Source organism: Platalea leucorodia (assembly GCF_965183815.1).
Source record: "Platalea leucorodia genome assembly, chromosome: 5".
NCBI lineage: Eukaryota > Metazoa > Chordata > Aves > Pelecaniformes > Threskiornithidae > Platalea > Platalea leucorodia.
Window position 1 is genome coordinate 32,870,632 of NC_138827.1, and position 14,671 is coordinate 32,885,302.

A 14,671-nucleotide genomic window follows, 5' to 3' on the forward strand; every position below is an offset into this window, starting at 1 on the left:
CGGATGGCGCAGGGCCGGCTGAGCACTGCCCGAGCCCACTCCCTGATGCTCGGGGAGAGGCAGAGTCCACACAGGTCGCAGGAAGAGCTGGCAGGGGCTCATGCAGCCCCACTTTCACAGCCAGAAACCCCCACTTTGTGTTCAGCATGAGTGAAGTCAGTGCAAGCTGGCTGCATGGCACCCACACAGTCAGGCTCGCAGATCCACCACGCTCCTCTGCGGAGACACAAGGGAGACATGTGCTGTGCTGGCATCCAGTTGGGATTTTTTGATTCCAATGACAACTTCTAGACACAGCACAGGAGCTGAACAGACTTGTGCCAACACCCAGGTGTATCACTGGCACCGATACCCCACTGAGGAGGTGCATGGAGAGGGGCCACAACTGCATCCATGCAGCCCCGTCCATCTGCAGGTTTCCTCCCTGGTATTGACCCCCCAGTTCCCCAGGGCTGACCCACTCAGGACGCTGGTCGCTCTCACTCAGCTGAGGCAGCTCCCTTCCCTCCGGCTTCACAATGAACTGGTGGCTGGGCTGAGCAGCCTCCTCCACCGGGTCAGCCGCCAGGCTCCTTTCCTCCAATAACCCCATCGACTCCTGCACTGCATCACGTCTGGCCGGAGCCCAGCTTTGCTTTACAAACACTTGCTTTATGCCTGCTCCTCTCTTCTCCTCTTCATCCCTCTGGCTGTGTAAGCCAGGTCCCTTCTCCCTGCATCAACATCCCCTGTGCCTCGGTGACATGGAGCTGCCTGCGATGCCTGCCGCCGCTGCGCCACATCTGCTCTGACCGTCCTCAAACCTCACCTAAACCACCCCGACTCTACCGCTTGCGCGCTCAGAGTTTAAACCCCTGCAGACCGCAGGCACAGCAGGTGATCTGATTTTGATAATGAGATAAGTGGGGACCTACAGCACGAAGCCAGATAGCGACAAGGCTGGGGCTTGCTCCTGAGCCTGCGTTTGTCACTCGGGAAACTCTACCCCCTGTTATCAGGTGTCAGCGTGCTGGAAAGAGCCCAGGATGAAGTCACGCTTCTTGCCAGGCTGGAAAAAACTCGGGAGGCGAGTGCTGTGCATCTATGGAAATCAGGTACCAGCTCCCGGCAGCTGTCTAACGGCCACGAGATGAATTAAGGCGATGATTAGTGGAGTGATTTGGTTCGAGTAGCAGGGCTTTAGTCTGAACATGTTCCCACTTAGCTTACACGTTTCGTTCGCAGGCAGATGTCAAGCTGGATGTTGCTAGGAGATCGACAGCAGGGGAATAATTAAGTCTGATTAAATCCTATCATATTGCCATGCCGCCTTCCAGAATGCTCTGGAGCTTTTCAAAGCCGAACTGACCAAACGAAAGGGCAAGAGCTGCAGCGCATCCTGCTCAACAAAACCCACTTGCAGTTGACCCGCTGAGCCCATAACTGCCCACGTGTCTGCAGAGCATTTCCCACAGCAACGCTAGCCACAAGCAGGGCGAAAAAAAGGCTCTGGCAGAGGGCACGGCTGGTGGCTGTGTTAGCAGGTAATGAAGAACAGTTGGGATCAGTCGCTGCCTGGAGGAGGCAGTGAGGGGTCCTACACCCCATGTCCCTGCATCAACCCTGGGTGCTGTTTGGGGTACTCACGTTGGACTAGGCATAACCCGGTGCCCTCGGCACATATTGCGTGCCTGGGTCAACACTGTGCAAGGGGCCAGGTGCCGGTTCAGCCACTCACGTGCCCGGCCGGGCTTAGGGATGTGGGGGTGACCATCAGCAAAGCTTCCTCTTTCCCTTCCTCTGGAAGGAGCCCGGCTGGGGCATGCCAAAATTGCTCTGCCACTTCACGCATGGTGCTGAGAGCCACAGGGCGTTCCCGCTGAAATGATGCCTGCTTGCTTTTTTCTTTCATGGTGGCTGACCCATGCATTATACAGGGTGACACATAAAGGTAAATAACAGCTACAGGTTCTTTGCCCATCAGTAAATAAAGTTATGCTGTAACTATCTGCATCGGTTGCCAAACACACACGCACGTCAGCCTCCGGGCTCCCTCCGTAGCGAGACTGCTAATCTCATATTGATTCTCTGCCCTATAAAAATTCTCATTCAAATACTCACACTGTAATCCTTCCCCCTAAATTACATGTCATCAAATCAGACCTGATACTAATTAACATAGTATTTTATTATTAATTAAATACCACTAAATACCACAGCAAAGATCTCTTTCCAGTAAAGGCTAGATAGAGATTACTTCTGCCGATGCACAGACTTGGGGAATGCAGTCTGGGCTTTAACACATTCATATTTTTGTCTTTATCTCTCTGGCCAACCTTGTTTCAGCTCACACACTCATTACATATTACTGTTAAACACAGGCTCTGAGCTCTGAGGGTGACCAGTCTGTGGACGGCACTTTACATTTCTGGTGCTCTGACTACTCTAAGAACAGAAATGCTGAACAGGATTGTCAGCAGTCCCACACAAAACAAGCTAAAACAAGCTGAACTTGGCTGAAAAATTCTACTGTCCTCCAGATGTTCTCAACAGCAAAGAGCCACTCTTACCGCTATGGGTGCAGGCAAACACCTGGAGCCTGCCCGAACGGCTCCCCGCGTGCGCTGCCTGACCGGACCACGTTTCCCAGGGTCTTCCTCAGCTGAAATGATCCGATGGTCCTGCCTGACACGCGGTTGTACGAGTGCGAGCAGCCGGCCAGCACGCCGCTCAGCAGTACATCTCCTTGCATTAATTCCAATACGCTATGTTTGGTTCACGCATGTTTTCCAAGAAAGGAGGTAGGCTTGATTTGAAGACAAGCATTGGAGACTCCCACCTCTCTGGATCTGCTTCAGGAGTCCCTCACCCTCACGTTCACAAGAGCATCCCACATCCCTGTGTCTGGCTTCAGCTTGCAGACATACCATTTTGTTCTGCCTTCTGCTTGATTAAAGAGCCTTTCAGAGCCTGGCATTTTCTTTTTGTGACACTACACATATGCTGCAAGCAAACCCCCTCTCATCCATCTTTCTGATAAGCTAAATATACTGAGTTGCTTAATTCTCTTACTGCCAGGCTTTTCCTCCCACCCTCAAGCCATTTTTTGCATTTCTGCTCTACACAGCCTCTCTGATTTTCCTGAATCCTTTTCAAGATGTAGAATCCCACAATGAGCCTCCCTAATGCTTTGACACAGGGATTAAATCTGCCTTTTCCTATTCTCTGTCTCAAAGGGCTGCGCTAGTTCTTTCTGCCATAGCATCAGACTGAGCATTCAGGCAGGATTGTCCTGAATCTTTGCCAGACCCGCCACAGGCAGGTCAGAGCAGCCTGGGCTGGCCAGCGTGCGTCTCAGCTGCACATCCAGGGCCCTGATCCGTGGAGCTGGCTAGTGGGGGACACCTCCACTCCCACACAACTCCCTCGCCCATTCCTTGTCTTGGGATCATGGATGTCATGGCTGCCTCTCCAGCAGCGTCCCAGAGCAGTCTGCAAAGATGGGCTTGCACCTGCAGCGAGCACAACGCAGGCGCCATGCCCGCAGGTCCATGGGGGGCCGAGAGACTGTCTGCAGGTGGGGTCCGGTGGGATTTCCCCCCAGCTGGTGGTTGTTTTACCTGGGCAGCCAGCACCTCCTCTTCCCAGCACACTGCTGCAGGTGCGTGTTGCCCGTCCAGGGCCAGATGCAGACCCCATCGCAGGGGAGAGGGGTGCCGCGTTTGGGGGGGCTTAGGGGAGCTGAGCCTGGCAGGCGGGCGCAAGGGTTGCTGAGCCCCGTCGAGCTCTCCAGGAGCAGACGTCCTGGCTCTCAGTAGGTTACTGCACTGTGAAGTAGAGGAGAGCACAGGACTAAGTGGTGCCTGCTGGCATCCAGGCTGGTTTGAGTGTGATGTTGGGGAAATATTTCACAATGCCTCTTAACATTTTACCCAACCTGCTCTCAGTGACAGCAGTCACTGAGGAATCTGGTGCACTGCCTGGTTACTGGGCTGCACGCCGTGAAAACAGACTCTCAAAAATAATAAACTGGATGGAATTTCCATCTTTAATTCTGCCCCTTAAAGAAACCAGTTCAAATAGTCTTTGTATATTTGCCATTCAAAGTGTTTTCTTTCTCCCCAGCAGTCCCCTCAATGAAGCCTACCTGAGACCTGGGGGTGAAATGGGGAATCTTTCCCAGCCCACGCGCCACCGTCAGCCATCACCGTGCGCTTCCTCGCGCTGGTGCTGCGGCAACCTGGAAGGAGCCCAGCTCCGTCTGCGCCCACGCTGCCTCTCCGGAGCCAGGAGCACACAACGGCATTGCTGCCCTTGAGTTTCTGAGATAACTGCTGAATAAATCTGAATTTCAGAGACAGTTAGAACTGTGATGGCCATGAACCCCAATGGGCTCATCCTGAGCCCTCCAGCCAGGCATTGCCCTGTCCCCTTTCCTGCCATAAAAATAGCTGAAAGAGGCAGGCAGGGCAGGCAGGCACCATCCAGCCGCTGCCTCCTCTCAAACGGGAACAGCAGGAGTGACCCCATCTCACGTGCTGTCACGGAGGGGAGGGAATTTGGCACAACAGCGGCACAAGGAGAGGCTGCAGCTCCCCAAACCAACCACGTTCATGCCACAGGCCCAGGTAATTTGCAAACAATATTTTGATAACATAATCATGGGCTTTCCTAAACACACGTGTTAATTTTTAACAAATGCTCGGCTGGCAGGAGGCCAGCATAGTTCAAAGAGCCAAAGCAATGGGCAGAGGAATGGCGGAGAGACCTGGGCTGCTGCAGGGGAGGTGAAAGCACAGCTAAGGGCATCCCGAGTGCTGTGTTACACAGCACGGACTGTGCAGGGAAACTCCTCCTCGGGCAAAAGGAAAGGTCTGGCTGGTGAGAGCAGGAGCATCTATAGAGCAGACTTTGCCTTCTCCACTGCCATCAACAATGGCATAGGATTTTAATTAAAAGTATGTATCATAAAGAATTAATAAGGCTCACAATAGATTAACAACTATGTGCGTTAACAGCTATGTTTTGAGGTCTGTCAGTGAGCCAAGCCTTAATGGGGAGACAACAACAGGGAGCGTACCTAGACCCCCAGCGACTGTTTCCTGGTCCAGTGCCATTTAATAGTTTTTAAAATCAACTGTCCAGATGACAGGATGAAGGCTTACATTTCTGGCTGATAAAATTCTGAACAGGCTGCTTGCTGCTACAGCGCGAGCTGAACGGCCTGATAAAATGATCACAACCCACATCACAGTCATGGGCTGCAAGGGAAGGTTATTGGGAGTGAAGAGGACAGGCTGTACCGCAGGGTGGAGGATCTCCTGGAAAGCAAGGGGGGCAGAATTGAGGAAAAAAAGCTGAAAAAGAGAGCTGTCCCCACACACGACTGCTGCTATGAACCTTCATCGCAGCGCCTTGGCTCCGAGAGCCATGAGCCAGAGACGCACAGTGGGGATTTCCAAGCAGACACACGGCAGTGCTCGTGCCTCTACAGCTCTGGCAACGCCAACTTGATGTCTGGTCCAGCTCTCCAAACTTCAAAACGGACACAGAAATCATGAGGAGCAGCAACACCACCTCGAAAAAGGAGCTAAGGCTTGGAAATGCAGCAAATAAGGCTGTGCGAGATGTGAGGAGAGTGGGCTACTCCACTGGCCGAGGAGAAGGTCTCCTTGCTGCCAGGGAGAACGGATCACTGCTACGGGCAGCATGGCAGCCCAGCAGAGGGAAGCGCGGGGTCCAAAGGTGAGGAGTTGAAGATGGAAAAACTCAAGCTTGAAATGAAGTACATTTCTTTGCAGCACAGTTGCTGAAGGCTGCAGGGGCAGCCATCCCCACCGCGCAGCAGCTTGCAAATAAGATTAGATGGTCTTGACTTTTAATTTAATTCTTTGATATCTGTGGCTCAGGCATGAAGAAGGGCTGCTGCGTGGTTGTGCTTGCTGTTTGGCCCTGATCCGTACACATCCTTGGGTTCACCCCTCCTGATCTCCTGTCCAAACAGCTCCAGTTGCAAAGCAGCTCCAGCGTGCCAGAGAAGGCAGTGGGGAGGGTACAGAGGGCTCAGCCTGCGGACAGTCGTCTTCACCTGCTCTTCCAGCTCATGCACGTTTTTCTAAAACGAGGCATGACAGCCTGACCTGGCTCTGTGGCATTACACCGCTCTCAAGCACAGGCAGGCTGCCTGCCTGCCTGCCTGCCTGCAGCAGCGCTCATTGCCAGCCCTTCATCCAGGGAATGCCACATTTCCAGCCTGGAGCTTTGGTACTTACTTAATTGCACTGGAGCAAGCAAGCCCATGTGCACCTTCAGCTGGCCCATTGTGGTGATGGAGCCACACGGCCACAGGCTCCTCTTTTCAGTCGTCTCAACCTGAACCCCATCTTATCTCCACTGCTCCTTGATGCCTGGTGAACTGAAGCCTCTGAACCCAAGTAATGCACCAGTGATCTCCATGCAACACAGCTCTGTTGCTTGTACTGGTCTCTCCCACACATGCCCAAGAGAGCTGGTGCTAAAACCCACAGCATAAGCGCAGTAGCCCACAGCTCTGCTGGTTCAGTCCCTACTTCGGATTTACAAACCTCCCCGATTTGCATCGCTCTGATCTTTTCCTCACGTGCCCTGAGGAAATGGCTGCGAGCCAGTGTCGGTCCCAGGTGAGCGGCACTCCCATGGCAGCTGAGTTGTGCCCTGTTTGAAATTTCATGATGTCATTTGTCGTGATTTTAGATGTGAACCATGGCCATGTGCCCCTTTTTTTTGCCAGGCTGGGGCAGAAATGATAGCATGGGTATGAGCACATTTCTTTGGAATAAGTCTTTTCATAACACCTTTGCTGGCCCCATTTCTTGCATGATTTGTTACAAAAAGCATTGATTTTGCAACACGGTCTGTGCAGGTTGTACCACGGGATGGTTGGCCATGCTGCTGCAGTAAGCAGCTCCCAGGGCATGTCTTGTCTGCATTGCCACAGGCTGCAGCCCCTGTGTGGGTGAGTGCCCCTTCTCGAAACCCTCTGCAATGCACTGAGGGACATCAAAACCTCCCAAGGTGCATGGCCATGTGCCCAGAGCAAATATGCTCTTTGCAGCATCCCACTGCCTGCTCACCCAAGATAGGAGCAAGCACGGTGCTCGGGAAAGGGACCAAGGAGATGGGAGGTAGTAAGGGCAGAGGGTGAGGAAAGGCAGTGGGAGGAAAGGGAAAGCACCAGACAACTCGATGACCTTGCGCAAATACTGCCAGTTCCTGGAAAGGTGGTGGGAGGAGGTGCTAGAGCTGCCGGTGCAGGTATGTCACCCATGGGTACAAGAGCAGCTGCCTGGCACGGGGTGCTGGGCTGGCAGGGGCCCAGCTGAGGCAGCCCCGCCACGTCCCGGTGCCCGCCCTGCTCCTGGGTGCTGATGCTCATCTGCTCCCTCTTGGGAAAGGGAAGGAAGGAGAGGAGCCACCCAGCAGAGAGTGGGCCGTAGGGCAGAGCAGGGCCGGTGTGGGGGTGTAGGGGCTGGGTGCAGTGACCCCTCCACTGCAGGATGTGGCCAAGGTTTCGTGCTGCGGGGCACGAGCACGCTGTGTTCTGGAGATTCAGCATTTGCGGCAACCTGTGTGTTCTTGCAGCCGGTTTACATAATGAGGAGTTAGCGCAACCAGGGGGAAGTGACTGCGGGTGCTGTGTTTGCTGGCAGGACGTGGGGTAACAGCAGCCATGAGGAGGCACCTGCCAGCCACAGGCAGGGGACACAGACAGAGGGGCTGCTGCTGCAGGACGGCAAACCTCTCCAGGTACATCACCAGCACTCACACAATGCCACAGTGGCAGGTATGAGTGAGGACAGGATTAGGGGAACGCTGGATCGTCTTGTAGCGAGAGGGGTCCTCTGCATGTGTGCAGAGCTGCCAGCCACGGAGGACTCTGCCCCTGTCCCAGCAGTCACGGGGGAACAGTCAGGCCAGCAGGTCCCTTATTTCCCACACACCGCAGCTCAGAGGCAGCTGCAGCCCACCCAACCCAGCCGCAAGAAGGCAGGGACGGAGCTCAGCCTCTCCAGCAAAGCTTCCCCACCAAGGGACCAACTCCCTGTGCCACAGCGGAGGGAATATGAACTTTCTGCAGCCATCACCCAAACCACCGCTACGCTGGGGTCCACAGGGCCAGGCAGAGGTGGCTGCTCAGGGCTGGAGCTTTCCAGGGCTCAACACCCAGTCGAGGGAGGTTTGCACCTGCAGCAAGACTGGTCCTTCCAACACAGGGAGGGGGGAGCTAACCACAGCTAGTTGTCGGTACCAAGGACATCCTCCCTGACAGACTGGTTCCTTGTGGATGGGGTAGATTAACACTGCTGATTTATGCAGCCACCCAGAGAGGTCCTGTGTTCGGAGTCCAGCACCTACAACCCATCTGGGCTGGTGCGTGAGCCCTGGCGTGAAGCTGGGCAGAGCAGCCTGCCCTAGCCCAGCTCCCCTCCGACCCACCCATAGACCCTGACACTGCTGGGAGCGTTGGGCTCTTCCTACCTCTGCCAGCACCCAGGACACAGCCATGGCTTGGCATTGTCACCACCCAGCAGTGATGTGTCACTGTATGTGCCCAGAGCATCAGGCACCCGCTTCATGCCAGGCATCCCCAGCAGTGCTGGGAGACCAGCTGCAGACAAGCCTGGCCAAGGGGGACAGCCTCCTGCCCCAGACCTCCTGTCCTCCAGCATTTCACCCCAGAGTCATCTCTGACTCACCACTCTTTCTGCTCCACCAGCTGTGTCCCCATCCAGGGCTCTGCCTAAAAGGGGAGTTTTTGATCCCTTCCTCCATAACGCTTTCCTGAGCCTTGGGCTCCACAGAAAAGAAAAGCTCCTCAGCTGAAGGGACTCCCCATTTCTGTGACAGCAAGTGACCACGTACGAGCATGTCACTGCCTATGCTTCAGTCCCACAGCATCATCTGCTTAGATACCTCCCTCCTTTTCCTTCACAAGCTGGGACACAGCCTCAAGCTCAAGAGCCAGTGAGATCTGGGGGATTCATTCTCTCAAGAGCAGTGAAGCTGTGTGAGTCCAGAGGGAGAAGGCTGGAGGTATCTTGCACCAGCAGCTGGTCCCAGCAAGCCCACAGCCACAGCACACAGGCAGTGCTGCCTTTCCTGGGGGGCTGCTTGTGGCTCCAGCCCCTGCCACACCATGGCCCTGAGCGGCCTTGCCAGAGGCCCACGCTCTTCCCATCACACCAGGCAGCTGTGGCTAGGAGAGGCATCTCGTGGGCCGGATGCGGAGCGAGCCTGTCATCTCTCCCTCATCAGCACAGCCAGGCCTAAAAATATCCTGGGAGTGGGCCAGTGGTGGTGCTACAGTCTCCGTTATGCGGATGGAAATGGCTGGTCCCTGCCAGAGCGCCAGCTGCTCCGCCCTGCACCAGCACAGGGTACCGGGATCCTGTGCTGTGCCTCGGTAATCCCCATAGCAGAGGCGTGACAGGGACAGTGCTTGGTGCAGAGCATCCTGGCCAGGTGCGGCATCATGGCTGGGGCTGTCCCAGCCAGGGGAGACAGGCAGCTCCACAGGGATCGTCCCTCCTGGGTGCACAGGACTGAGCAAGGCGGAGAAGAGAGGAACAGGGGGTTTCACAGCCTGCCACCATAAACCCCTAACAATGATGAAACTGCCCAGACACCCTGTGACAAGTCAAAAGTGCACCCCGTCAGCCAAACTGATGGCACTGTGGATGCAAATGCAGCGGGACAGGGAGCTGGAGGGCAATTCGGGGCAGCAGCAGCAGGAGGAAGGCAGGCTCAGCCCTCAGGCCATGGGAAAAGCCGGAGTAGCAGAAGAGCATGGCTGAGTTTGCAGCCCGTCCGAGAAGAGGGCTGGCCTTGTGCCCTGCAAGACGCAGGCGAAGGGCAAAGCTGTCAGCTCCTCCCCTCCTGTCCCTGCATGTCCTAAATCCACAGGGCCTAACAGCAAGCAGGGCTGGTGACACTGAGCCTCGGGCAATCATCCACCCGATAAACCTGACCGAGTGGGAAAAGGAGCAGAGACGCTGCTAGAGGAGCCAGGAGGGACGTGCCAGCTCTTGTAGGAATGGCTTACAGGATAAGAGCACAAATCCAGCCCCAGGCAGAGACTCTGGCTCTGATACAGACTCATGGCCAGCAGGTAGAGCCTGTGCCTTGCCCTGGAGACGCTAGCGGGTCAGGACAGGAGGGAGGGCTGCTTTGGAAAGGCAAGCACAGCCCCGTCAGAGCTGCCCAACACGTGGGGGTAGGTTCACCGATCCATCCCCAGGCTGGTTCCCTACCACCCCAGCATTCCCAGGAGAGCTGCCACCCAGGAGCCCATGGTTGGAGCAGAACACACCGTGGCAGGGTAAACACCAGCCCCACAGCACTGCCTTTGCAACAACCAAGAGACCAGGATCCAGCCCTAAACGTGGACTAGGAGCCCAGGATCATGCAGGGGCTGACAAGCTCCCAGCTGAGCTGCCCTTGCACCCCGATCCCACCAGCAGCCATGTTGTCCCTCTGTAGCCATCTCCTCTTTCTCACTCCTGAGCTGGTCAGCAAAATACCTGTCCACCTTCCTCCCAAACCAACAGCACATGGGCACAAGATCTTAGCGCCCAGCATCCCACAGCTGTCTCAAGTGCATGAGCCGCTACTCACTTGCCTTCAGGATGCATTTCACATGCTTTCAGCCACTAGACCTGAAGCACCCTCTGCATTCACTGCTGCAGTGTTGCCGTGCTGTGCTGGGGTGCATGGAGCACATCAGCACCCATGTGGGCCCTCTGCCAGCTTGCAAGCAGCTGCAGGGGCCGTGGAAGCAGAGGGCTCAGGGAAGCTCTGCCCTGTGCTGCAGCACCCCTCCTGCCAGCACGCAGACACATCTCCACCAAGCTCCTCTGGCCTCCAGGATACCAGCTCAAGGGCCCATTGCAGCCAACACCACCATCACCACTGCTGGCCAGGTGCTGGGGGACCCACACATGCACCCAGCCCAGCCCACGGGCAGCGTGACTGCTCCCTGCCCTAAGCCACAAGCCCCACTCCCTCCATCCGGACGTTCCCTGGTGCTGTGCTGTCCAAGAGGAACCGCCTGCTGCTCCAGCCCGCAGCCAACCCACACTGATTTCATCCCAGCCCAGCTGGTGGCCCCAGGACGTCACAAGCATCCTGACCCCAAACCTAAAGTGCCACCCACTCACCCCCACTCCGTGCTGTGCTTTCGTCATGGCCCAGGGCCAGCAGGACAACCCCCCCAGCACAACCAAACCTCTCCTGGGCTGGTGACCCAGGACCAAGGCCATGTGCCTGGGTGGCATCTCCCAGAGGGACATGCTCCAGGCACAGACCTGTCTCACTGCTCCCCACACCAGGACCCCTGGCAGCTCCTAGAGCCATCCCCTGGGAGCAGAGCCCTGAGCAATCTCACCTGCTTCTTCTAGGGCCCCGGGACAGGTTGTGCTGGGAGAGCGGTGAGACCAAAACACCTCTGAGGCACCGGGCAGGGCCCAGCCATAGCCAGGCATCCGTCCACTGGGAAGAGGAAAGTCTCCCCCCCGCAGGTACCAGGCACCTCCCCAAAAAGGCTGCACAAAGGCTCTTCTGTCCAGCAGCTCCTGGAGGAAGGATTGAGGTGCCCCAGCTTGCCTGAAGAAGGGGTGGGGATCTGCGGTGGGAGGCAAGGACAGCCCAGCCCCCAGGGATTGCCCCCACGGCCTGGCCCTGCACCTCTCACTGGGAACCATCTCTGCGGCCTCAGCTTGGCCAGTGCAGGACCGGAGGCTGCTTGTTTGCACAGCTGGGCAAGGGACTGATCCAGGTCCCTCAGGGCTGCCCCCACAAACTGACGGAGGCTGGAGAACACAGGCAGGCAGGAGGGACCCTGGGCAGCTGCCTCAGGCAGCGCGGTCCAGGGCAGCGGTGCAGGAGCCAGGCTCCGGGGGAAAGACGCCAAAGCGATGCCCCAAGCAGGCAAGAGCCCAGGCTGGAAAAGGCAGGGCAGTGGGGCGGGACAGACCTCACTACACTGGGACCCCTTAAGTACAGCTTCTCTGGAGAAGCCCTGGGCTCAGCTGGAGAAGGCGAGGAGCGAGAAGCCCTTCCTCGGGCTGGCCCATCAGGTGCTGACGTGCCTGGCTCCCAGCCCAGCAGCTCGGAGCCACGCAGCTCCCATGAACGCCGTCTTTCTTCTCCCTGCCGCACAGCCCTTGGCAGCCCCACAGCCGCTCCGCCTGCAGAGGGAGAAGAGCCAAGGTCTGTTTTTCTGTCCCTTTCCCCTTGCCAGGCTCTGCACACCGCTGAGGGCCCAGGTTGGGGCTTCCCTGCTGGGGACAGCATTGCAGACTCCTGCTTTCACGGGAATCCAAGAAGAGCCTTCACCTCCAACCACTGAGAAAGAGCAGGGCTGGCTCCAGTCCCGCGGCAAGGGTGGCCAAGGGTCCAAGTAGGACACCCCGTGTTACCTCCCTGCATGCAAGGGAGAAAGGCAGAATAAGAGCATTAACTTCCCTGCCAGTCCCCATGGACACCAGCTGTTAAATGGTGTTTGGAAACATCTACCCAGCTGGAAATGGAAAAGCCGGAGAGGACTCAGGACAGACCCTTCTCTGGATCCCAACACAACTGCTCCCTTCATCCTGCCCTGGCTCTGCTGGGCCTGGACAAGCAAAAGCTGCGTCCCTGCTGTGGAGCCAAGCAGCTCAGGCAGCTATCCACCGCAGGCAATCGCAGCTCCAACGAGACAGACTGCTAAGCCCTTCAGTGTAGTTGCTCCTCGTCACCAATTTCCTTGCTCTCAGCAGAACAGTCCTGTATCTCCAGCAGCAGCAGATCAGCACCATGCACCATACCCATTTTCCACAGAACTGGCTGCAAGTTAATAGCTCCTCTGCACGTACAACCTGCAGCCGGTCAGCACCCACCCCCCACACTAAAGGCACCCATATCCTGCACCCAGGATACCGAGTCTTTCTTTTAATTGCTTGTGGCTATCAGTAATGAAGTTTGATTAAACCCTCATTGCGAAGATGAGCATGAAAATTAACCCAAAAGGTTCAGAGACATTGTATTCAAGAGAAGCACCAGCGCTTGAGGAAATGAGAGTCCAAGCACATTAACTAATATCAACTCACATTTGCAGCCATCTGATCCCCATGTCTGAGGCTTCTCTGGAGGTCCATGGGTACCCCACACCCTCTGCCTCCCTAAATTCAGCAAGACTCTGGACTTAATTCATTGTACTTCTTGAAGTAGTTTGCTTTGGTCTATAGCATACAAGTATGTAATGTATCACAGTGCAGTCACAGGTACTGCTTGGACGTGAGCCTGGTTGGTGCAAATTCTTGAGCTGCAGACGGGTTTCTCCGAACTCTATATGGAGGACTTCAGCCTGGGTATGAAAACATCCCAGTGCACCAGCCACCCACCTTGCCTATAGCCTGTGAGGAGGCAGCTCTTCCTTCAGCTAGCAGTATAGCTAAAGATGAGAACATCCCAGTTCCTGGGCGTTGGGTCCTCTCGCAGCACGAGGGGCCCGCGCTGGGTACGCCAGGCAGCGACTCACGCAGGACTAACTCCCCCAGCTAAGGTGGGAGAGCCCGGACAGCAGGCCTGTTTCATTTCTCTCTTGCATCGTGTACCGAAGGTGTTCACAGCCCACTAGAGCCATTCGTAAATGTGAGAACTTTTCTTAAACGCAGAATTAGAGGCCAAGGACACCTCTCTCCAGGCTCTCCTACCTTCACTCAGTTTTGTCTAGAAATTAACACACATACTATACCATTTGAATCTTTTTCCAGTACCATCCCACACATTTCCCTTGTTCGCTAGGTGCTGTCAGAACAGTTTTGACTTCAGCATTGTCACATTACTCATGCTGCAGCAAGGAGGCTGTGGCAATGTTTCCGCATGGATCTGCCACAGGTTCCTCAAAAGATAGCAATCAGGTGAATGTTTCCCGTTCCTCTGTAGACCATTCTGGTGAGGTCAAAGGAAACGCCTGATACACACCCTCAGCTATGCTCATTACTGGAACCAAGCAACACCACACTCACCCCACCTGAAGTGTTGCACTCTTCACTCACCCGAGGGAGAAATCTAAAGCTGCTGAACAGCTCTAATAGCAACACAAAGAAATGAAGAATGATTATGGGAAAAGAGGAAAAAGGCTTATTTTGATTTTCAGCAATACCCCATGTTGTTCACGTTGAACTTAAAACACTACACACTTTACACTACCCTAAGTGCACACAGTTAAAGGTTTTGCGCACTGTCTACAAATTTGTCAGGGAAAAGGAGATGCTAACATTTTCCCAAACTACAAAAGCTGACTCCAGGAATACCTGGCACTTTAGGCTCCAAAGATATGGGCTGAAATAATACTACAACGAATAAGCAATTTACTCAAGGTCACTTGGTGTATCAGTAACAAAAATCCCTGAGCTAAGGCAGAAGAACCTCCTTTCCCTGACTGCCAGTTCAGCAAATCTTAACAAGCACTGTGAAATTCAAGAGTCAACACCGAAGTAAAGAACAGAGCTGTTTGACTCTGCACCCAGGTAAGATTTTCTCACGACTCCTCTTCTGGCACTGCCACTCTCAGATACAGGGGGAACCTAAGGCAACTCAGCTCTTACTGCGGATGTCTCCGGTCTGTACTTCAACAAGGAAGGATGACTCTGTGGCTCTGTCCCTGTTCTAG